The following is a 23,694-nucleotide window of genomic DNA, read 5'->3' as shown; positions in this document are numbered from 1 at the left end:
ATGTGTTTGAAACATTTAATAGTTTGATATATGACCATCCCCCCCTCCCCCCCCACAAAATTAGCTAATATGCATGTGACATTACTAATCTCATGCTACATTATGCAGACTCTCTGCCTACACTGATGAAGATCCTCACATTTAATTAGCCCCACCCAGTTTTTGATTAATGTAACTAAGACAATCAAGATTTGACGACTTGAGGGGAATCAAAGTCCCAGTTGATCCTTGAACATTGGAAAAATAATAAAACTACAGAGTAAAGCTGCACATACACTTCAAAATAGCTGCATATCTAAAGCAAGACAAAAATGCCAAAGCTATGAAAACACCTAAAATGCTTTATAGTTGATACATTTTCTTTCATAAGTGAAGGCACATGCTAGAAAAGAAAAGTGTGACAGCAGCTAAAATAATCATTGAATTCCTTCCAATGTTTTTGAGACTGGAGTTGTCTTAAGAAGGTGGAAGTGCTATTGCCTTCTGAGACAAGCCAGTAGCTTCAACCTATCTTGGATTCACACTAAATGAAAACACCAAAAGAGTCATCTACTGCAAGTAATATATTAGGTTTAAGAATAAAACAGAACCTCACTTCAAATTTACAGAACTATCCCTTTAAGCCTCCCCATTCCACCACTTTCCCCCGTCCTTGCAGCAGACCAAACCTCTCTCCGTCCCCTGAGTCAGAACGGGAGATTTTAAATCTGTGGAGATAAGTCAGCGTTACAACCATGCACAGCCAGTGTCTCCAGCTGGAAGTGAGCGGTAAATCAAAAGTGCGTGCTTCCACCGTATCCTTCCTTTATTATTTTTGGTGTGCAGCCTCCTAAACTTGGTCCTGCTGACAGTGAGTGTTGGTGTTTGAGAGGACAGGAGGAGGAGGAGGCGGGGGCTAAAGTGGGAATGTAGGCCACACATTCCTTTCCTAGGAGCTGTCTCAACACAAGCAAACAGTGCTGCCCAACCGCACCGAGATTCCACGTAGTTTCTTTGAGTTTTCTTCTTGCTTCTTGCCCGGCTGTGCATGACTTGCTCCAAACACATATTTCTGAAACCGATTTGTTTCCTTCCGTTAAACAAATCCATATTTTCTCTTTGTGCTACATCAGAATAATTTTTTTTTCTCTTTCTGTCATGCAGTAAAGTGCATACTTAGATAAAGGGGTTTAAAATGTGTTATAACTCTTCATAGCATAAGATTCTTTGTCATCTGTTGCCTCAAAATGGGTTATCCCTGCATACTTCCTCTTTCTTCTGCACTCTGTATGTGTCATAAGTCCTCCAAAGGACTTATGACAATAATAGCCAGACCTTTTCTTTCCTTCATCTCATTCTGCTTTTCTATCCCCTTCAATCGCCCCTCTCTCTCTCTCTCTTTCCTCTTTCTTCTTATTTTTATCTCCCTGCCTTTGTTTCTTATGCAGCTGCAGTACAATAACAGTGTTTGAGTGCAATATTCCAGACAGGACTTTGGTTTAAATAAGCACCCCCGAGGCCATGTAATAACCCAACAACCCCCTCCGTCCTGGTCTCCTTGTCAGTCCCTCAGCACTCAGGCCCGGTCCACAACACGATCCTCCTCTCACACACACACACACACGCACACACAGACACTACCAGCCTCTCATTGAGCCAACCAGCCAGGCAGCCAAACCACCATAGGAAAAATACAGAGCATGGAACTGTGATTCACAGTCCTGATATAGAATATCACCTCCTCCCTTTTCCCAGCTCCAACAGCTGGTTTCCTGGAAGCTAGTTTTTGTGGTGTGAGTTCAGCGAGGGGGAAAGGCGGGGGTAATCAAGGAGGCCCTGCCTCTGCTCCTTCACGAGCCTTTTCCTACCTCCCCAAAATGTCTGCTCCAGTCTTTACTGGCAGCTTTTGTTTATGTAAATGCAAGAACATGAACGGTTGCTAAACATGGCTTGACGTAATTTAGGTTATCTTCTAATGACATCAGTCAGGGTCATGGTTTTCACATGCCGAAGGTCCCCTCGTGTTTGGGGGGGGGGGGGTGAAAAGGTTGAAGCGGAGGAGGGACTGCTTCTTCCCACTGCTGTCAAAGTTAGATTAAAGATTCCCCTGAGAAAGAACTAAACCTGCAGATGGCTTTACAGTTGATGACTGAAGAGACTCTATGAAAAATGACCTAACCATGACACTAATCTTTAAGAATAAAAACAGAATTAGACTGCTTTGCAAAGGAGATCATAACACTTCAAAATTGCTGGGATTCAGTGTAGCAGACCAAAACAAATTAGCGTATGCTGTTAGGTCATGAGAAAAATGATACATGGTTTTTGAAATACTCCAACTTGTGCTAAGTCTCTTTTACTGTGATGCCTATAAATAAAATCCAGCGCAAAAATGTCTATTAGTAAATGAAGTTCAACTGGGTGAAGTTTAATCTCAGCCTTAATGAAGTTGATCTGTAAAGGGCTCTGAGATTTGTTAGAAAACACTGGTGGAAAAACAGCATCATGAAGACCAAAATACACGCAAAATGGGCCAGAAGCAGACAGAAAGCCCATGTTTACTCTGGAGGAGCTGTAGAAAACCACATCTCAGTTCTCCTAACAGGACAACTAATAACTGTGTACTGCACAAGGCTGGTTTTTGTGGAAAAGTGGTAAGAAGAAAGCAGTTCCCACAAGCCAGGATGGGAAGAAGATGCTCTGGTCAGTTGAGCCCAAAGCTGAACTTATTGGCCTTTATGGAAAGCATAAGCTAAGACTGCTCATCTCCCTCAGCTCTCTGTGGTTATGGTTTTGGTGTGTCTTCCTTCCATAGGTTTAGGGAAACTGGTCAGAGCTGGTGCTTAGATGGGTGTAACAGACTGGGAATCCAGGAAGAAAAGCTGTGAAAGACTTAAAAGGCCAGTGTTATGAACTTCCCAGGAACAAAGTGCCATTTTATAGCACAATCAAGTAACTATTTTACCTTCAGTTGTTAGAAAAATGCTGGGAATATCAAACATGACTTAAAAGTAATTTGACTTTGTAAATCAACGTCTTGAAATTGGGCCTCTGTCTCTTTAAGAAGCTCCTGCTCTTTCTGACACTCTGCCTTCAGGAAGTCATCACAACAATATGTCTCCATGAAGCTGTTTACATTGTTCGTAGGAGTGTTGCACTTAGAAGTAGTTTTCATAATAAGCTCAGCGGATACGCAGCTCTACCAGGAGTTTGCTAATTGTTGCTGCCGCTAGTCTGCAGGAACCGAGTGGGGGAGACTGTTTTGCACAGCTGAACAGCTGATATTAAAGGGTTTCTCAAAAATGCAGCATCAAAGCAACACTCCAGGTCTGTTTTTGATAAGGGAATAATATTATGACATTATAACATTTTCATATTATAACATTAATCTGAAAATTAGTCAGTTCTACTTAATACTGCCCCTTTAAAACTGAGGTTCAACCTCCAACAATAAATATAGAGTCAGAGTTACAATGGAAAAACTTACTAATACATCAGAATAGCCCAGTCAAAGTCCTAACATAGGTTTTCCATTTAATCTCACTGAGTTGAGCTATTTTTGCAAAGAAGACTTGTATCTATATTGGTTGGTTCTACAAAGTAGTGACTCAGCGAAATAAATACTTTTAAAACCATGCATCATTTCCCAGTTGTCGACTACTTTGATTCAGTCTGTCAAATAAAATCTCCATAATACACATTTAGGTTTGTGGCTCTGAAGTGCAGAAATGCGAAAAGCTTCAAGTTGTTTGTAATACTTTTGCAAGTCAATGTATCCGCGGCGTTACAGAATCACTTCTCATCCTATGCACAGTAAGAAAAAGCGTTTTCTCAGCTGCAAGTGGAGTGCCCTTAACCTACTTTGGAGAGCATATCAAGTCATATGTCTCCGTGGCCTTTCCTGTCTACACAATGACCCCTGAGTAGAAGAGAAGAATAGGAGCGGCGCTTACTTCCCTCCTGTGCATGAACAGCCTAATTTAGGAAAGCGTGTCAGTGTGAACCTTTGTCACGTTGCTGGGCTCAGAATATCCATTGTTCCCTTGATAGAGTCATTCCACTTTGAAAAGGCTTTCAAGCGAGCGGAGAATATCCTGCATCCTGCACCCGTACGGACACATCTGCATTTGTACACACATACTTCTCAATTCAGCACTCACTCGCTCGCTCACCCCTCCACAACATATGCACAGCATCGGGAAATTAAGAATGGAAGTGGGCTTAGATGAGATCATGAGTTCTTTGCGTCATTGGGTACATTTGATATGGTCTGCCTGAAAAGCCATCTGTTCCAGGTGGATGGTGCCAGGTACAGTCATCAGAAACGGAAAGCTCCTATACACTACCATCATGGCGAAAATAATAAAAAAAAGAGAGAGAGCGCTCCGTAGATTTATCAGGTTGTAGAGCCACCTTTAACAGCAATAACTCTAAGTAGTTCCTTTCTCTCTGACTGTATCAGTTTCTCACGTCATTGTGGAGGAATATTCGCCAGATCGTCTTTATAAAATATTGCTTCAGCTCGCTGGGGTTTGATCGGTTAGACTGGGCCAAACCAATTCAACGTGATTCTTTTCATTTTCTGTTCATTAGCTGATGTGTCGGAGATCATTGACCCATGGCTTCAGCTATTGGTCAGCTACCCTAGAATGCATCCATATTTTGGCTTCATCTGTCCAAAAGATGTTGTGGCAGAAGCCTGTTAGTTTCAATTATAACTTTACAAATTGAGTTATGCTACTTTATGCTTTTTAGTCAACAAAGCCATCACAACATACTTTTTGTGATGCCATAACCTTTGACGTTAAACATACTAACTCAACCTTATGAATTATTACATTTTCTAAATGTCTACCATTGATAGAACTTTTTATTTCCTCTGGTACTATATTAGCTGTTATTTGTAGCAGATGAGACAGGAAATGGGCAAAGAGAGAAGGAGGGAAGACATGCAGCAAAGATCCTTTCCTGTGACAGTGACAGAACCTTTTATCAAATCGAAAGAACTTTTACCAGAGATGATATAACCACAGAACATCCTCTATCAACCTTTATAATATCAACAGAACCATTTTCAACATTAATAAAGCCTTTTCTACATTTTAATGAAACATTTGATAAAACACTTTTGGCATTTTTAGAACCTTTTCTGGCATTAAAAAAAAAACAATTTCCGAGAGTAATATAACCTTTTCTTGCATTGATGGAAACTTTTCTGACATTAATAGAGTCTTTAACCATAGAATATTTTCTATTGTTGATGGAATTAATGTTGAAACCAACATTATAGAACCTTAAACTCAACGACCCTTTTGTGACAGTGATAGAACATTTTCTAATGTGAACAAAACATTTTCGAGGAGTTACTGAACATTTTCTGACATTGATAAAAACATTTATACATTATAGAATCTTTTGTTACTGTGACATACTTTTTTGCAACCATAGTAACAAATTTTTCTCTCGTTTCAACTTTGATAGAACGCTTTTTTATGTTGACGGTAGAGATGTGCCAATCGATCGGCCACCGATCATAATCGGCCGATTTCCGTGAAAAAATGTATGATCGGTGATCGCCGATCACGGTCTTTTATTGCCGATCACACAAACCGATCACCTGCATCTCATTTCGCAGCCCGCCTGTGCAGCTGGTCTCCTCTTTCCTTCACTCTGCGCAAATGCGCAGCAACAAATCCTAAGCGATGTGTAACTATAACGCACTGAGTGAATGGGGAAGTTTGCGTGTTGCGGCGGAAAATTGAAGCACGTAGTTCCTTTTTCCACATAATGTAACCGGTGGTGCTTATGATTAAAAAAATAATAATTATGTGATCAGTACCGGTGATCGGCCGTAATCGGCCCTCATAGGTGATCGGAATCGGAATCGGCAGGAAAAAACCCGATCAGCACATCTCTAGTTGACGGCTATTGTCAAGGCCAGATAATTTAAAACTGGAAGCTTTAGGTGATTTAGCTTTTCTTAAACTATGATGACCGTACGGGGACAAGTAAAAGTCAAATTTATAACCTTAAAAGACATTCGCCTTACAAAGCCCCTCATTGTTACTTATGTGTTAAAGTATTTTTCAGTAAACACGAACATGGCCAGAAGATTAGTTGGAGCACACCAGGCGCTGTTGAATATCTGTAGGTCTGTTGTCCAGGTTTGCGTGCGTTTGACTCTGCAGCTGGATATGTGAGCTCTTACATTTGAGTCTGCAGAGACAGAAAAGCCCCTGTGCCTGTCTGCGGTTGCAGCAGCCCCCACTCTTTCTTTTGTCTCAGGCTGGACAGGTTCAGGGGGAGGATTAACTTTCCATTTCTCTGATCCACTTTTCCACTGAGTGAATTTGTTACGCAGGTCTGGGAATGTGTGTTATGAAGCTGTGTGAGACAAAAATTAAGGCCAGTTAGGGATCATTTAGAACCTCGTTTCCAAAGGTTGATGTGTTTGGGGGCCTATTTCCCTGTCTTCCAACATTTTTTCAACATAAATTATACTTCTGGATGTTATTTAAAATGGGGAAAAGTTTATTTTTGCATTGCTAATACAGGCATATGATACTTTTGCAGGGTTTGAGCTGTTTCTATATAATTCTTTCCACACTGTTCAGAGCTCTGGCTCTTCTCTTTAGCTCGTCTTTTATATTTTCCTCTGGATTTAGGTCTTTGTACCTTGAAGGCATTGGAAGGAGGCTGATTTTCTGTCTGCTAGATGCCATATGCATTGATTGCATCAGAAGATTTAGATCATTATTCTTTTAAAAGCCATAATAATGACCCATTTTCAATTCTTTGACCACATTTTTATTCGAAAATGTACTGAAATTTCAAACATTTAAAATCCTACGCAACCCATGTTTCATGCCAGTCCCACCTGGACTTTTTGCTGCAGAAAAGCTCAAGAAGAGTCTCGATTTATCAAACAAATAGTTCTAGAAAAACTATTTTAATGGCATCAGTAAAAACAAAACAAAACAGCTCTGAGTAGGATATGTAAGTCCTCACATTTTTAGTTTCTTTTTAGATGTATACAGTATTTCTACACAGTTTTAAAATTAACCAGAATTTTTCCAATTCTGGATAATGGAAAAAAAAAAAAAGAAACTGCTTACTTCCAGATTTTACTCCTTAATAATAATCTAAAAGAAGCATTTTCTGAAAAACAAAGAGCTTTTACCTTGATATTTCTTTAGATAATGGCCAGTTTCCATAAGTCTCCGTACCAACTCATGGATTTTTGGGGGGTTTTAAGTTACAGACAGAACCTGCAGATAAAGTCATGTAACTTTTACTAAAAAAACAAACAAGAAAGACCCATATCCATTCAGGATTTTGTGTGCCAGTGTAAGTTTGTCCAAATACCAGAAAAAAGAAGTGAAATAGTCCTTTACCACACTACTAAATCCAAAGCCAACTTCTGAATTGTGTTGTTTTTTGATCTGTACATAAAGATGAATAAATCAAAGTGTTTTATACTCTAATGTCAACAGTTTTGGGAGAAACCTGGAAAAAATATGCGACTTTGAAATGGAAACTTTATGGGAACCCTGCCTTTATTTCCTTTTCATTTCAAATTCTCGTCATTTCAGATCACAGTAATTGTTTCCTCCTGCTCTTTTTATGTTTGCCGACATCACGCTCTGCAGCCGGACAATGTTCTGTTAAACGACGCAGGTTTAAGTGCACTACAGTTTATTGCTGCGGTATATCTCTGATTTGCACGAGTTCAGCAGAGCGTCATTCAAACCACAGGGCAGCCATGCAAAATAGGTGAATCCTTCAGGAGACAGTATTAAAAGCCTCCATCAAGGCAGCTGGAGAGGAGAGAGTCGAGGTATTCCTTTGATGTGGGTGGCTCAGATATTAAATAATTAAGTTTTAGGAGATTAAAGTTTCAGAAGCTAATTTGGTCCCCTCCATGGCCTGTCACTCTGAGGCTTGAAGAGTCTGCAGCCTGCAGACGGCTGGTGAATAGGTGTGACTCACTTCCTGCATGCGGCTCGGCTGGAGAAACCCTATATCTGAAACAGGAAGTTCATCCAGGGCACACTGCATCTCTGACTCAGAGCAAGGGGTGACGCCATTTTTTTTTTCTTTTTTGTTGTTGTTGTACAAGTTTTCAGGAATTCAATCCTCCGCGAGTTCGAGCAACAAAGAGGCACACAGTGCAGCTTCGCTTCCCCTCCTGTTTCGCTCCATAAACATTCGCCACGGTTTGCTGACAGCTCTGGTGTTACATGGAAAGAAGTTCATCTGCTGATGCAAGAAGAATGCGTTGCTTGTGCAAGCCTGGATTTCAGAGCTATTAAATGGGAGGAGATTCAGGTTGAGATGCTGCTTCGTGACAGCGGAAGGGTGGGGGGTGGAGAGACTGAACAGCCCAGAGGTGAAAGCTGGGTTATTTTTGTCTGGAATGTGTCTCTCTGCTGACATTGAAACCTAATTTTCAGGCACCTTGAGGATGACACAAACCAAGTTGCAAGTAATTGATATGTATGAGGGCATATAAACGCAAGAAGACTGTCCTTCAGGACAAACAACAGGCTGTTTGAAGGCGATGTGAGGACACGGTGGTGAATTACATGTCCTGCCGTCTTCTCTGTCTCTTTGGGACCTGTTCCAGTGCAGAAACTCTGAATGTCTTCAGGAATGACTCAAAGTCCTGACACAGTAATGGGGAAATAATGGATTCTATCTTTCAAAAGGCTTCAGATTTGCGCGATAAGGCCTGCAGACGTGTTTGTCTCAGTCTTCATCCTGGCTGTTGCCCCTATGAGGCTCAAACTGACCCTGGAGCTTTGAAATGTGAAACTCAAACGTCTGGTTCAGCTGCTCTCCGTCAGCGGCCCTGAACTCGCACCCAGAGCGCTTTTGTTTAAGATTCCTTTCTGGAAAATTAGCCTTCGACGAGGCAAATGTGTGGCCCATGCTTATGATTATTTATTCAAATCTCCTCCAGTGACGTCATGTTGATTTAACAGCCAGGGTGACACGCTCACAGCCTCCCACCCCAGGTGTGTTCATCATGCCCGATGCAAAGCTGCTGTCACCTTGGCCAGCAGTGTGTTTTGACTGTCAAGAGTCAGGAGTTCGCTGAGGGCAGTGTTGCTATGTTGCAGGGGAAAACAGGCCGCCTGTTGTCATGCGGGCCAGAGGGCTGCTGGGATGGTGAGCCAAAGCCCCGCGGTGAAATCAGTTTCTGGAGGAGGACTATGCTGAAGAACGGGCCCCTGTGGGCCGTTTACAGCATGCTGAACCAGCATTTCTCTCATCTTGCCGGAGGAAAAACAAACACAAACTGAACAAAAACACACCCCTCCGCTGTTTCAATACTAGTTTCTGTCTGTTGCATCACATAAAAAACAAGTTAGCAATGTTAGACAGCAAAGTATGCTTCGGAATGATAGCTTTGAACTTCTACGATGTTCTTTATTTGTGGATTGCAACACTTCAGCTCAGCCTCCTGGAAAACAATCTCAAGAGCTAATATGATGTCTTGTAAAAAATATTCTGACATTATTTTTTTCCCCACACATCTTGCGACCAATTTCAAAGTATTCTTTTGGCATTTATTGTAATAGCTATTACACTGACCAGCACGGGTTTTTGCATAAATGTGAAGTGAAAGGAAAATATGGAACAGCCTGCATAAATCTAAACTTCATAAAAACCATATTTTGCTGCAGTTACATCTGCAGGTCAGTATGTCTAGAGACTGAAATATTTTCCCATTTTCCAGCTTTGATTGACAGCATCTGCAAAAGTAACACATGGAAATGCTTTGATCTGAGCTCTTAAAGGTTTTCTCTGGCCCACATGGCATTTTGCATAAAGGCCAACAATTTAAACTTTGGTTTCATCTGACCAGAGCACCTTCTCTTGTGTCCTCCACATGACTTGTTGCAAACTCTGTACAGAACTTCTCATGCTCTCTTCTTGCCACTCTTCCATAAAGGCTGGATCTGTGGAGAGCATGACTAACCGTTGTTTCATTAACAGATTTTCCCATCTGCAGTTCCTCTGAATCTGATTAATGCTCTCCTTATCCAGCCTGTCAGTTTAGGTGGGCTGCCAATATCTTGTTAAGTTCACTCTTTCCATTTTCACATGAAGGTTTCAACAGTGCTGTGTGATATAATGAAGGCCGGGATATTTTTTTGCAACGTAACCTTGGTTTAAACTTCTCCAATATGTTCTCCCTGACTGATCTGCTGTGTTCTTCTGATGCTCTTCGAGAAACCATTAAGGATTTCACAGAGCTGCTAGATTTCTACTGAGATTAAATTACACGCATTAATTACCTATTTAAAGACTTTTAAAGTTGTGCTGGAGTTTCTTCAGGTGCGTCAGGATAAAGAGGGGAGAATGCAAATGAATGTGTCCTTAAAAAGCCGAAATGTCTTAAATTAACTTTAAAAAAGAGAAGTTAGCCCTCAATATGCTAATTTTGTTTTACATTGTGTCCAGAAAAGGACTATTTAATCTTGTATATTTTTTCACGCTGGACTTTTATGTCAACAAAAAGTTTAAGTTGGACTCGGATATCTTTGTTGTACCTATTTGAATTATAATCTAAAAAGAATAGGAAAGTATCCTACATGAATTTGTGCACGTGGTTGGCCTAATCACATTTTAACATTCTGAGATTTTTGTAAAATCAGAAGTTTGTGGTTTCCATTCTGTTTCACACTCCACTTCAGAAAGCGGTGGTAGTGCAGATTAAAAGCTCTTTGCCGGTATGATTAAAGAAGAAGGAGACTCAAGACTACTGCTAACTAGCTGCCTGCATACCTTGCTAGCATTTTTGCTGTCAAGGGTAAGTTCAAATTTGTCACTTATCACTACGTTTGTAGATTTCTGTGAAGATATCGGTTTAAAATTTCATGGTCTTGAAGTCTTAAATTTATGTTTTTGAAACTTGCAGAAATCCTGTTTTTAATTAAGAAAATGTGAGAACCATCCACCATGTGTCACTTTTCCTTCTTCTTTACAATTATCCATAAATCTCTGTTGATAAAATCCCAACGCCTTGGTTGTGATAACTATTTCCAGAAAATGTATTCTACATCCTCTACATTTCATATTTTTGTCTCATAATATAATAAAACAACCAAATATAATTTGGGATTATATAAATATAATCTCATAATATAATAAAACAACCAAAAATATTTGTCATTCATCTATTTATTTTATGTCAGACCTTTTAATACCTCTTAAGAGCCTTCATGGCATATATCCATTAATACTGTATAGATGTGTGTGTGTGTGTGTGTGTGTGTGTGTGTGTTTGTGTGTGGAATACAGGTGTTTTCCTTTTTAATACTGTAAAATAAAATAGGATGAAATGACACACAGACACTAAATCTTACTAATTTATTCATAATATCAGACCAGCCACAACACAGACCATTTTAATAACAGTCACCAAGGGAATGTCATCATCATCTCCAGATAAATACACAATATAATCATTAAAACAACAATCACAACAACAAGTACGGGGGTGTTCTTCAGCGAGTAGCCAGAGCTCCTCGGCTGAACCCTCTTTTTGTACACCATGCTCCAACCTCGAAAAGGTTCACCTCTGTCGTTTTTGCCTCCTTCTCTCCACTGAGATAATGTCTTGGCTGCCTCGAGGAATGGTCTGCACCCTACAGATGAAAGAAAGCTCTGATGACAGGTGAGGGAGAAAAAAGGAGAGCAAACACAACCTTGCGGGGCGTGTTTTTTTAGTGGTGGCAGCTACACAAAAGACCCACAGCTCTGTTGATCCCTCCCTCCCAGGATATGGTGGCCAGGCATGCTGGAGCTCTGCCTGCATCTGTGCTCCTGTGCAGACTAGCTCCACTCTAGCTGCAGGCTAGGAGGGAGGAACCGCGGGCAGGGTGTGTCTGTTTCACCATGGAAGCAGGTGGGCAGATTGCTCTCAGAGGTAGGAGGGAAAGGAGATGGAGCAGGTGTTGTGGTGGCGCTGGCTCTCCCTCCCCGGCAGCCATGGAGCTCTGCCAGTCACCTTTTATATGGCAGACACAAAGGAAAGCCATGTAAATGTAAAAAAAACAACAACAGAGTAGCAGTTGCTTTTATCATCATGAACATCCATTTTACTGTGGGCTTTTCCTTTCAGTTGCTCCATATCTTTTAACAAATCCTTCAGGTCATATGAGTTTACATAGACCAAACCAGGCAAACTGGATTAAACCGTTTCTGCAGATATTAGCACATGAGGCTGTTATGCTAAACCTACTTCTACTTAACTGGCACAGTTCTGGCAGCTGACCGGAAATTAAATCTTGATGAAGAAGGTTTTAAAAAAATAAAAAATTATTGGAGACATCTTTTCTTTTTTTTCTTCATGCAACTAATGAGACAAGAAATAAGTAGAGGGAAAGTACAGGAGTGCAGCAAAAAGTCTGAATCCTAGCCCAGGGTCTTTCTGCGTGGAGTTTGCTTGTTTTCCCTGCGCATCTGTGGCTTTTCTCCAGGTAGCCCAGCTTCCTCCCACAATAACACTGACCCCCAGTGTTATTGTTTCCTCTGGATTGCCTTTAGGTATGAGTGCGTGTGTGTGCATGGTTGTCACGTTACAACCTCCTACCTCACTGTGTTTATTTGAGGATTTCAGTTGAGTGACCAACACAAAGTAGTGCATAAAAGTGCATAAAGTATTTCAAAATTTAAAAACAACTCTGAAAAGTGTGCTATGTATTTGTATTCAGTATCCTGTAGTCTGGCCCATAAATACAATCCAGTCAAATCATCTGCCTGTAAAAGTCCATCTGCGTGTGATCAAATCTCAGTATAAATCCGACTGTTCTGTGAAGGCCTCAGAGGTTTGTTCAAGAACATAAAACAATGAACAAAGCTTAAAGAAAACAAAAAAAATACTAAGACATCAGAGCTTATTTTAAGTTAATAATTCCTTAATATTGATTTTAGAAAGTACTAGATACAGATTTTTTAACTTAAATAAGACATTTTCTCCATGTTTTAAGTGAAATGTCCTTCCTGTGGAACTAGCACTTAAAAAAAATCAATATTAAGGAATTATTAACTTAAAACAAGCTCCTATATCTTATAGAAAATTTGTTTGTAAGCAGAAACTATGCATAAAATACTTGGTAAATATTTTGTTGTTTTACATTGTAAAACAATATACCAGGTTTTGAACTTAAACTCTCCGTGATACCTGTTCAGTGCATCAGCTAAAAGGGGGAAGAGTGTGGAACAAGTGCTGGACAACTATTATTTTTATGTTCCATAAATCTAACCTTTGTTGAAAATATAACAGAAGGCATTCATGGCCTTCCATATATTGGCCACAAAATAACATTTTGTGGCCAATATGCGAAACACCATTACCCTGAACACACCATCCGCACACAGCTGACACATGGTGGTGGCTGCATCATGCTGTGGAGGCACTTATATTCAACAGCTCTTCAGATGAAAACAAGTTTATGTTGTTTACAGCTGAGCTTTATATTCTGGTTTGAAGGTCATGGGTTACTGAAGAGGGACCGAGACATAAAACTACAAATAATCAACCAAGTATGAACCGGAAAAACAGACAGGAAGAGGGTAGCATGGTTTATTCTTTACACCTTTATGAGCTCACGCTCTGTTTCTGTATTAAACCATTAAGAGAAATACCTTGAAATTGAGGCCATGAATAGCTCCTGTGTAAATGTGCTCAGTTAATTCTAAGACTTGGTGTGTATGTGAGGTAGGGCTTGTCGTTTGGTCACTTTCACCAGACGGCAGAGATTTTTTTTTATTATTATTATTCTTTTGCTTCTTTTTTTCGGCGGTTGTCCCAGATATCCGACAATGTTTAATCTAGGCCAGCTCCACAGCAGGGTAGCCAAGGGGAAACCAAGGAGCCAAGTTAACTAGTTCATGTCACTCATCAACTTATTTTAACAGATGTGGGATGCCTTTAGTGAGACGAAAATAAAGGCAGAAGCTCCCATGAAGCGTTTCCACTTTCAGATACTTTTGACCTGCTTTCGGCTGCACGTTCCCATCCCTGGATGACTCCTCCGACTCTAAGCAGCTTACTTCTTTTTTTTTTTTTTCCATTTACATTCACTTCTCCATTGCAGTGAAGGAAGAAAAAAAAAGGTGGTGGGGGTGATACTCAGGCTTGGGCTAAACAAAGCAGCTGCTGTCATAAGCTATCAGATTTTAATAAGGCATAACCTAGTCCTGGGTGGGCGAGGGAAGCCGCTGTTTTTCTATTTCCTTTTATAGACTGCACCAACATGCCCCCTGGGAGACTGCACGCCATGACTCATGTCTCCAGTGTTTCTGGTCCAGACTCCAACCCACACCCCCTCCCTGTTTCTATCCCTGAACATCACCGCTCTTCCTCCCCCGACTCTCTATAAGTGGCTTCGTGTTTTCCATTCCCCTCGATGCGTTCGCTGTTTGCATTTATCTGCATATTCTGATTTCATTCATGAAACTTAAAGTTGTGTCTGATAGCATGCAAAAAAAAAAAAAAAAAAAAAGAAGACATACAACAAAAAGTGGGGGAGAGATTGAAGGGTGATGAACGCGATAAGCCAGCTGAATCAGTTCCATGTAAACAGTAGCTACAGTACAGACGACGGCCATTTCCCAGAACTGTTGTGGTGAAACGGCAGCGTCAATATGGGGGGATGTCTCTCTTTTTCTCTCTCTCTCCCTCTTTTTCTATCTGTCTGCCTTTCCCAGCACAGCAGCCTGCAGGCTTTTCGCCGTCACGTGGTCGGCTTGTCCTTTCCCTTCCCCTTCCTGCCTCTCTGTTTGGTTATATTCCAGTCACGGCACCCCAGCCCAGCCCACCCCGCCCCTCGTTGCTCTGTTAGGTCACCCGCCTTGTTTGCTCAGATGGAACAGAAGAGGAAATGAAAGCTCTGAGTGCACTGTTAACCCATCCCTTACTCGCTGCTCCATTATTGTGTGCATGCCTTCTAATTTTCCCTGGGCTCTTTCATTGTTTTGATGAGGATTTGCTTCTATGGCAGGATGCTGTTTGTCCTTTTGAAGTGTGCTGCCAAGGAATAATACATTAAAAGGCTTGGCATAAAATAAAGCAGCAATTCCAAACAGGATGGAGACAATTTTGTGTCTTGCAAAATTAATTATTACCCATTGAAGGTTTTCACGTTTGCCCTTTATGCAGCGTAAATGCATTTTAAGTGGATTTTGTGATAGATTATCCCCGAAAGTAGTGCATAATTGTACAACTGAAGGAAAATTATACTTTATTTGCTGCTTCTTTTTTTTTTCAAATAAAAAAAAATGTGAAAAGTGTTGCACATCTAATCACCTTTCTTTTCTTTGATATCCCTAAGTCAAACCTGGTGCAATCAATTTTCTTCAGAAATTACTTAAGTTGTGAAAATAATTTATGTTGCAGTTAAAAGAAAAGTTAATATAATTCTAATTGGTTATTTCATTTATTAAGGGAAACAAAGCTTTGCAAATCAGCTTCATGAAAGTTTTGTGATAACTGGTACTAAGTCTTTAACATCCCTCTAAAAGGATTTAGGCCCACAACGTGACGTGTTGTTTAAATTCAGCCGGAGGATCCTTCAGCATAAACAGCCTGTTTAAGGTCAAACCACACACACCAGGTTTAAGGTCACCCTTTGACTAGGCCACAATCATTTTACTCCCACATAATGTTTTTGAGCAAACGGATATTTTCTCCTCCAGGTTTTTGAAATGGCTAATTTTCCAGAGACTTAAAAACATTAACTTATTGACAAAAAGCGGAGGAGTGTTTTTTTGTTTTTTAAGCAATTGTTTTTAGAAGTAGTAAAGACTGAAGTGGAAGAACAAAGACATGCAAAACGTAAACTTTGCATACTATGTCCAACTTTATGACTGAGGCAGGAAGTGTTTTTTTTTAAAGTCTTTTAGCTTACTTCATTTTGTCAGACAGGTTACATTTAAATGATTTCTTGACTTTACTTCCAAGGTAGTAATTATGCCTTGGTCTCACCAGTGAAATTTAACTGCATCGTTGGTCGGCTGTTCCTGCTCTCGATGCTTTATTGGCGGCGTCTTTTATGTTATTCTAGTTCTATCTTGTCAAGATAATTAGACTGTTTTTATAGTCTAAGACAAATTTCTGGCTCTAGACTTTCAAGAGGCTTGCTCTAAAAGACTTGCAACCTCCGTTGAAGTGAAATATAGATTAAGAAGGCTTCGACTCAGCGCAGGGTTAAATATAAACCCAAACCACACTTTGTATTTTTCCAGAGAGGTTTGTGGTTGTAATGTGAGATAATGTGGCAAAATTAATGGGGTATGAAAACTTTTGCAGGGCAATAATGTATGACTTCACCATAAAAGTGCTGCGTCAGTGTTGAAATAACATCTTTCCACAAAACATGTGACTGTCTTTGTGTTTGCACACTATCTAAACAACGTGTGCATGTGTGGGAGCACATGTTAGCTTTTTGCTCGTGCTTATCCTGGACTCGGCCAATCTCTTGGTTTCTACACAACGAGGTCAGAACAACACGGACACCACAGTAGCTGAATGGCCATTTTGGGTAAAAGCTCTCCGGAATAATAAATAGCTTCTGGCACGGAGAAGTTGTTTCCCAGCTGCAGCTCGGAGCCAAAGCACAGAATTAACTCCAATACCGCTGTGGAAAAACATCGCCCATCCAAACCCACATACCTTCTCAGAGTCTTTGAGCAGCTTGTAATCCTTCAGTGGCAAGAGGACTCTCAGAAACACACCAGCTCATGGCTGCCAGGCGAATTACTGCACAGTTAGTGTGTGGAAAATACAGTTCTCTCTGCTCACCCAAACGGGTGAGGAGAAGCTTTTATTGGGGGGGACAGAATAAATATTTCCCTGATTTCCAATCTGCTGCGTTTTGCCTCCGCTTGGCCACAGCTGGTTGATGTGTTTGCTGGAAGCTCAGAGATGCCTTTACAAGGGAAGATAAGCCTTGAAAGCACAAAACAGCTGCCTTGAATTTTTCCAGTGCTCCATGCTTATTTTGAAGGCGCTCCAAAAATATTTGGAGCAGTTTAAGGGGGGGGATAATGTGAACTTTATCCTCTCTCAGAGGAAGGGAAGGAAAACAAATATTCCACAATCTGCAAGGTCTGCATACGTGTTGGTTAAACAGTGAAGAAATGCACCAACGTCCTGTGAGTCACTCATTAATTCAAGTCTTTCATCTTGATCACGCAGTGTCGTTATCTCCAATCAGTCCACACACATGTGAGGAACGGCTTGTGCAAACTGACAAGGCTGCAGTTTGTGCTGAGTTGTGACTACAAGAGCTGCGCTGTGTTAGCCTTGCACTGACATGTCATCATGCTGGCCTCGGTGACCAAATACGCTGCGATTCGTGGAATAAACGGGAACACGGGCCACTTTAAACAAATCACTCACAGGGTCTGTTTTGTAATCGAGTCAAATAAACAGGATAAGCCGGATGGTAAACAGTAGGAGGAGGGCAGGGCGGCGCTCAGGCCACTCAGGTGCTGCTCAGAGGGGTGGTGTTGGTCAGCCACCCTGCTGTTGGAAGCTTTCCAGCTCTGTAAGTTGGTGAGGAGGAAGGTGAAGGTGGACGACCCAAATGTAGAAAAACAAGCTGGGACGCAGCCAACAAAGAGGAAATGTTAACTTAAAGTGGATGAATTATGCAAAGTTCACATTTTGTACATTTTTGTACTTTTGTTTGGGTTTTAAAAACAGCCCAGCCGCTTAACCCTTGTGTTTACAAATGGGGTCCAACCGACCCCACAGCTGTAAAACTTGTATCATTTGCCACAGTCCTCCACGTTTGCCTCAGTCCTTGCACGCACAAGGGTTAAATAGATTAATGTTTTTAGGTGTCTGGAAAATTAGCCGTCTCAAAAATCTTCAGTAGGCACTGCCCCTCACCTAGCAACCCCAATGAAGCCCAGCCTGTTACCTACCAATCCCAGCAGAGCTCCAAGTGTCACCTAGCAACTCAAGTTGAGCTCCAGCACATTTGGTCAGATGGTTTTACTTCTGTATGTGCTGTACAATGGCTGCTGGAAAGGACAGGTGTTTTGTTGTTGACTTGCCATCCAGAACCCACTTGCTGCATTCTTGTTGGTTGTCCAGGAGGCTCCACTTCTGCTTTTCAAAGATGCACGTTTGTATTATTGCGCATCTGAACTTTATCCTCTCTCTATTTTGCATCTATTTTTATATACGAGTGGAAACGTTGAGTTTATGGGGCGTGGTCAGCAGCAACTTATTTGGATTTAAAGTGACAACAGGCCCCAAAACAACTCATTCTGAAAGTCGCGTGACCAAACTGAAATCTCATTATGTAAGAATGATTTTGTGCAAAAAATGTAATGAGCAAGATTTCTATTGTCCATAAGCCTGTCTTGGTCAAGGAAGCATTATAGGTCACATTTAAAAATGAAAAACACAAGAGTGCACTGCATGTCGCTAGGTTTCAGTTATTGTGACAATTTTAATCACTCAGAAAGGGTTCGTGTCCTTTTTTAGTAACTGCATCAGTACTCTGTATGATCAGTACAACAAAACTAATTGTAAACATTCTCTGAAGTATTTCCTGTTTGACTCTAGTCCTCTTTATTCAACAGCAGCTGGATCAGAGGAAGGGCAGAGAGAGAGGAGAAAAACATGCAGCAAATGGCCCGGGGCCAGGAATCGATCCGGGGACGACGGCGTTGAGGACCGCACCCCCTGTATATGGAGCGCCTGCTCTACCACTGAGCCATGCGGTGCCCTCCTTTCCTGTTTGTTGTAATATGTAGCATCCTGTTGCATTCTGCCTTCTCTGCACTTCATGCAGGACGTATTAATTTTTAACGTTTACTTGTGGATTTTAGAAGGACTATTTCCAATACAGTCTTGAGTCAGAAAGGCGCTGCTCCAAGCCGAGGAGTTGAAGTCTCTCGAGGTTTTGTTTGAGAGGAGAAAAATACTCGCACTGAGCCACGTTATTCTGGAGGTTTCCTCCTACTTAAAATCGCTTCTTCTGCTTTCAGTTGCTTCAAAGTCAGTGACTTAATGCTATCAACTGGACTTCCTTCATTAACTCTTTAGTCAATTTCCAAAATATGACCTGCCAAATTTCCATTATAATACCAATCGATTTGGATCTTGTGTAATTGGATCAGTTATTGTCACTGCAGTAAGTCAGTATGTTGAATTGTTTCTGCAAGGCAATGATTTCATCCAATCTGTTGGGTTTCTTTAGGCAGAAACTTTTGAAATTAATTTGAATAGTCAATTGAGCATACTGTATTGCTTGATAACTTGGATCACTTTGGATGTATGTGTGACTGAATTGGAATTAATTGTTGCAAAGTTAACATATCACTGCAATCTAATGGGCTCCTGTGATACAGATTTTCTTTACTGGTGTTTTATTTTTTTTGTAAGGTGCCTTGAGTTGATATTTTTGTGAATTGGCACTAAGCTTTATTGAAACTGAATTGAACTTAAAAATAGGCTACGCCTGACTCGGCTAAATTAAAGTGGAGTTAGAATTTTAGAAGTCAAGACAACTCAGAGGTGACTGAGATTGGAGGTTCATTTGGACACATATTTATTTTACTGTCTTCTGACCCTCTTTGTGACCAGTAGGCTGCTGTGACCCGACCAGTTTTACAGACAGACCATCTAGAAAGTGAAGGCTGAAAGCCAGGCTCTGAAAGAGCAGGGCCAGGCCTGGAATGACGCAGGCCCCTGTAAACAGAGAACGCTGAGGAGAGAGCCACGGCCCCTGGGGCCCCTCGGCCCCTCCTGCCCCTCCGAGCACTTCCTGCGTCTGTCATTCTACCAGCATATCCAATCCCTGATCAAAGGCCACGGAGAAAAAAGGGGGGAAAGAAGAGAGAGGAGACAGTGAAGTGAAAAGGGCGCGGGAGGCTGACGTGTACGTTGGAGGGAAAGAGGGGAGAAAACAACAAGCCGCTCTTTATCTGACGGAGAGGCAGCTGCTTGGGCCAGGGCACCTGTGTGCCTGCTGCCTCCCAGGACGGCGCCAAGCTCCGCCTCTGAACTTGCGGGTGCCAGAGCCAGAAAACGCTGCCAAGGCAACACCCCCAACCCCGACGTCTGAAATAAACAATCTTTTGCCCTCGTCTGAGGAGAGTAACCTGTAGATGATCTGCGAGCAGGCCGAGGTTGGGTTGGCACCACCATCATGACTAATTAAAACCTCGTCCACGGGGGTGCGGCATGCTACTGTAGAAAATCCTCAAAGTGGATATAAGCAGAAAAATCTGCATGGTCACCTGCCGTGTTGCACCTTTTTCATATTTTCCTTTAGGACGATGGCAATTTTTCAATATGGCCGACATTTTTGAGCCTTTTAAGGTAATTATTTCCATAAGATGCTGCACATTTTCATGATTTGGATGAATTTTACGTCAAATCATATGCTTTCGCCAACTATAATCATCTTATTCATACAACTTTAAAGTAATAATATATGGAAAAAATCAGATGTTTGTGAGTCTCACACCAGTCAGAGATGAAGATCTGTCTGACAGTCATCTTAATGGGTAGCGTTAGCTCCCACTAACAGCTCAGCATTAGTGAGGCTAAGATTGATAAGCAAATTAGTGGTTAGTGAACCTAACTTTTCAGTTAGCTTTGCACACCACTGACAGTAACTGCTATCCATTTTAGTGCAAGCATCCATTACTCCATTACAACCATGGCAGCCAGTTTGGAAAATGTCTACCAGAAAAAGAAAACACAAAAAATGAAGAAAATATATCTGATGTTTATTTTTCAAAATATGTAGACTATAATTTGACATCAAACAGTTTTATCTATTTGGTAGTTTTAGTGCAAAGAATGTTTTCAGTGACAAAAAAAACCAACAAAACAGTAAGTATGAGTTATGTGGGTCCAGTTATGTACGATTTGACACCAATAATATGGTCTGCAAAAGTATATTTTCCTTGATTACCAAAAAAGGCCACCATGTCTAATTTTTCCATGGCTACCATTTTTCTAAAAAAAAACCCATCAAAGCCCCCTGGGAACATCTGCGCCAAGTTAGGTTCTTCTATCCGGATGTGAACAATTTTACTGTAATATTTAACTATCTGCTGCACTAAGTTCTCATTTTTCAAATCGTTCTCTGTATGCAAGCCATGGGAGCAAATCCGACTGTTCGATCATTTGCCTGAGGCTCCACAAAGTTCTGCAGGACTCAGGAGGTACATCTGTTTCAGTGCTATTTCCCAGGCCGGATTAATAAAAAATACTACCACTGAACACATGCTCTGACTCCATGTCCCAGCGAGGAGGGGGAAACCTATTACATTTCAGCAGGCGAGGTGAGGACTGCGAGAGCCTTTTCTTGGGATTGGATGTGTCCTCTCTGTTTAGACTCTGCACACTTACAGAGGGAATCACACAGACTCACCGGCAGAGAGGACAAGCCTTGTGCTTTTAAGCAGAAGTGACATCCCATTCATTTAAGCAGGTCAGGGTCTGATGTCCCCCTACCATCTTATCTTACAAGGCTTAGCTCTGTGAAATGACATTGGCCCAAGTCCAGCACAGACGAGGCAAGCATCCCTGAAGCTGGCCTGCTCTGCACCAAAACCACGCACTCAAATGCTTTTAGCTGAAAGTGGGATTTTTGATTCACCCTTCAATATTATGCAATGTGGGAAAACAGCACCTGCAACTTTAATATATCTTACTTGGAATTTGCTTAATTGCCACGGTTTTCAACTTGTACAAAATAAAATAAAATAAAAATAAAATACTTTTTGGGATATATGTATTATTTTTTTCCTAATTTTCACAAATTTAGATCTGGACTTTGGCAAATAAATTCTCTCTATGTGGCATCTGTTTTGCAACTAACAACATAAATGAGACCAAGATTAAACTTACGTGGCAAAGATAAAAAATACAAGTCATAAAAGTCTTCTTCCACTGGTTTTATTCAGGAGTATCAGAGTAAAAAAAGATGGAAAATGTACATCACATATTTAAGATTTCTATCTGAAATAACAAAAAACAAAAGCAAATATCAACGTCTTTCCACTTCTATTCTTTACTGGTCACGCACTCCTTTGTGTTTTTTTACTGCTTCCAGTCAAAGACGTAGAAGTTTGTGGCTTTAATATGACACAATATGACAAAGAGCAGCAGAGATATGAATACTTTTGCAAGTCACTGTGGAGCCAACGATGACGACGAGCGAACCCGGCACGTTTTTCTACAAACACAAATCCAATTTCCTTTCGACACATTCTCTTTGTTTTCTCAGCTTTTGTTGTTGGCAAGCAGTGATGCAGCAGGAAGAGGAGACGGTTGCCATGGCAATCACAGCCATAGGACTAAATATCCTTGGAGGGAAAGACTTGTGGCAGAGCTGCTCCAGTCAGTTTAATTGTTGGCATCAACGTGCCAATAAAAGCAGACAAAAGCACATGTGCAGAAAGTGTGCAAATGGCAAAGTAGATGCATAATGGGCATGTATGTGAACGGCAGAACATGACACAGTAGGGACAAATGACGCTGTGACATGTTGTGGGTTCAGTCGTCACCGGCATCAGTCTTTGCTGCCTGATGGGAGGCTACAAATGAAACCCTGTCAACACAGCTGTACTCTTAGACCGCTATCCGTGTCAGAAGTGTCATCTGTCCGGCTTGTCCGCGTCGCTCCTTTCTGAAGGCTTTACTCTTTCATCCCCTCTCGTTTAATCTCGCCGTCCTGACAGCGGCGCCCCTGTCCCTGGGTTTTTCCGTGCAGAGTGGGTTCACAGGGATGAGTGCGGTGTGGGAGTGAGGATGATTGATACGGGAGAACATGCGGCAGGATGGAGCAGTGAGGACAAGGAAGCGCGAGGAGATGTAGGCGGCATGTGATGAATGGGTAGGGGATGAAATCAGGCTTTTGAAAAAGTAAACGCAATCTACCTTGAGGCTCAATTATTTGCTTGTACTAACATTTTATGTTTTTGCAGTAGAAGCCGTGACAGATGTTGAACTGGAACATTTCTAGTTGGAACACTGCTTGCAGCAGCGTTGGTCTTATTTGTGCTTTGCTTCATGATGACAAAAAGAATAAAAATAAAAAATCTGCCTGGGCAAAGCTTGTGCTTCGCTCTGCGTAGTCCATTAATATTCTAGTCATCTCCTGCTTCAGATAAAGGGGAGAGACAGACTTCTTTTGCTCTCTAAAAACACCAGCTGTGCAGAGCCGTGAGACATCCACACATGCACATGGAGCTGTAAACACACCACTGCAGACGCAATAAGATTCGTGCACACGGGCAAACTTATATAATTGAAGAGTTTGCAAGCAGCTCCATCAATATTGCATGGTGTTCGTCCTGCATGATTTATCACACACACAGACTTATTTCTCAGAACTATTCGCCAGTTTCACATCGAACCACCTGGACACCATCAGAGAGGGGAGAAAAGTGAGGGAGGAAGTGAACTCTCGCATGAGCAGATATCACCTATTGTGCAGTCAGGTGGGTTCTGATATGCCGCTGGCACACCGAACAGTCCTCCCTTTCATGTCCCACTCATCTTCCCCCACCCTGCCTGCCAAGTCTTCATCTCTGAGAGTCTCTCTGTCACTCATGAACCTCACTATCCCTCTGCCGCCAGCCGTTTCTGAAGATCACGTTGAACGACCGGTTTTATCCACGACAGGGCCTTGCAAAAGAATTCATGTCCCTTCACATTGTCAG

At 41.4% G+C, this 23,694-nt stretch overlaps 2 long non-coding RNA genes across 2 annotated transcripts in view; one reads left to right on the top strand and one right to left on the bottom strand.

Moving 5' to 3' along the window:
• Positions 1-21,747, top strand: part of LOC148155369 (uncharacterized) — a 38,058-nt gene extending 16,311 nt beyond the window's left edge. The window contains exon 2 of the long non-coding RNA XR_015765408.1: positions 18,592-21,747. This is a non-coding gene — a long non-coding RNA (uncharacterized LOC148155369). The remainder of the gene's footprint in view (positions 1-18,591) is intronic.
• On the bottom strand, positions 11,345-16,830 carry LOC106933426 (uncharacterized). Its single transcript, XR_001421482.2, has 2 exons — positions 16,667-16,830; positions 11,345-11,998 (listed from the first exon to the last, which is right to left on the bottom strand). It is a non-coding gene; the product is annotated as an uncharacterized LOC106933426 (long non-coding RNA).
• Positions 21,748-23,694: the final 1,947 nt, after the last annotated feature.

This window comes from Poecilia mexicana, unplaced genomic scaffold, assembly GCF_051168715.1.
Source record: "Poecilia mexicana isolate PSO_F unplaced genomic scaffold, ASM5116871v1 scaffold_15, whole genome shotgun sequence".
Classification (NCBI taxonomy): Eukaryota; Metazoa; Chordata; class Actinopteri; order Cyprinodontiformes; family Poeciliidae; genus Poecilia; species Poecilia mexicana.
This window is presented reverse-complemented; position numbering and strand designations above follow the sequence as displayed.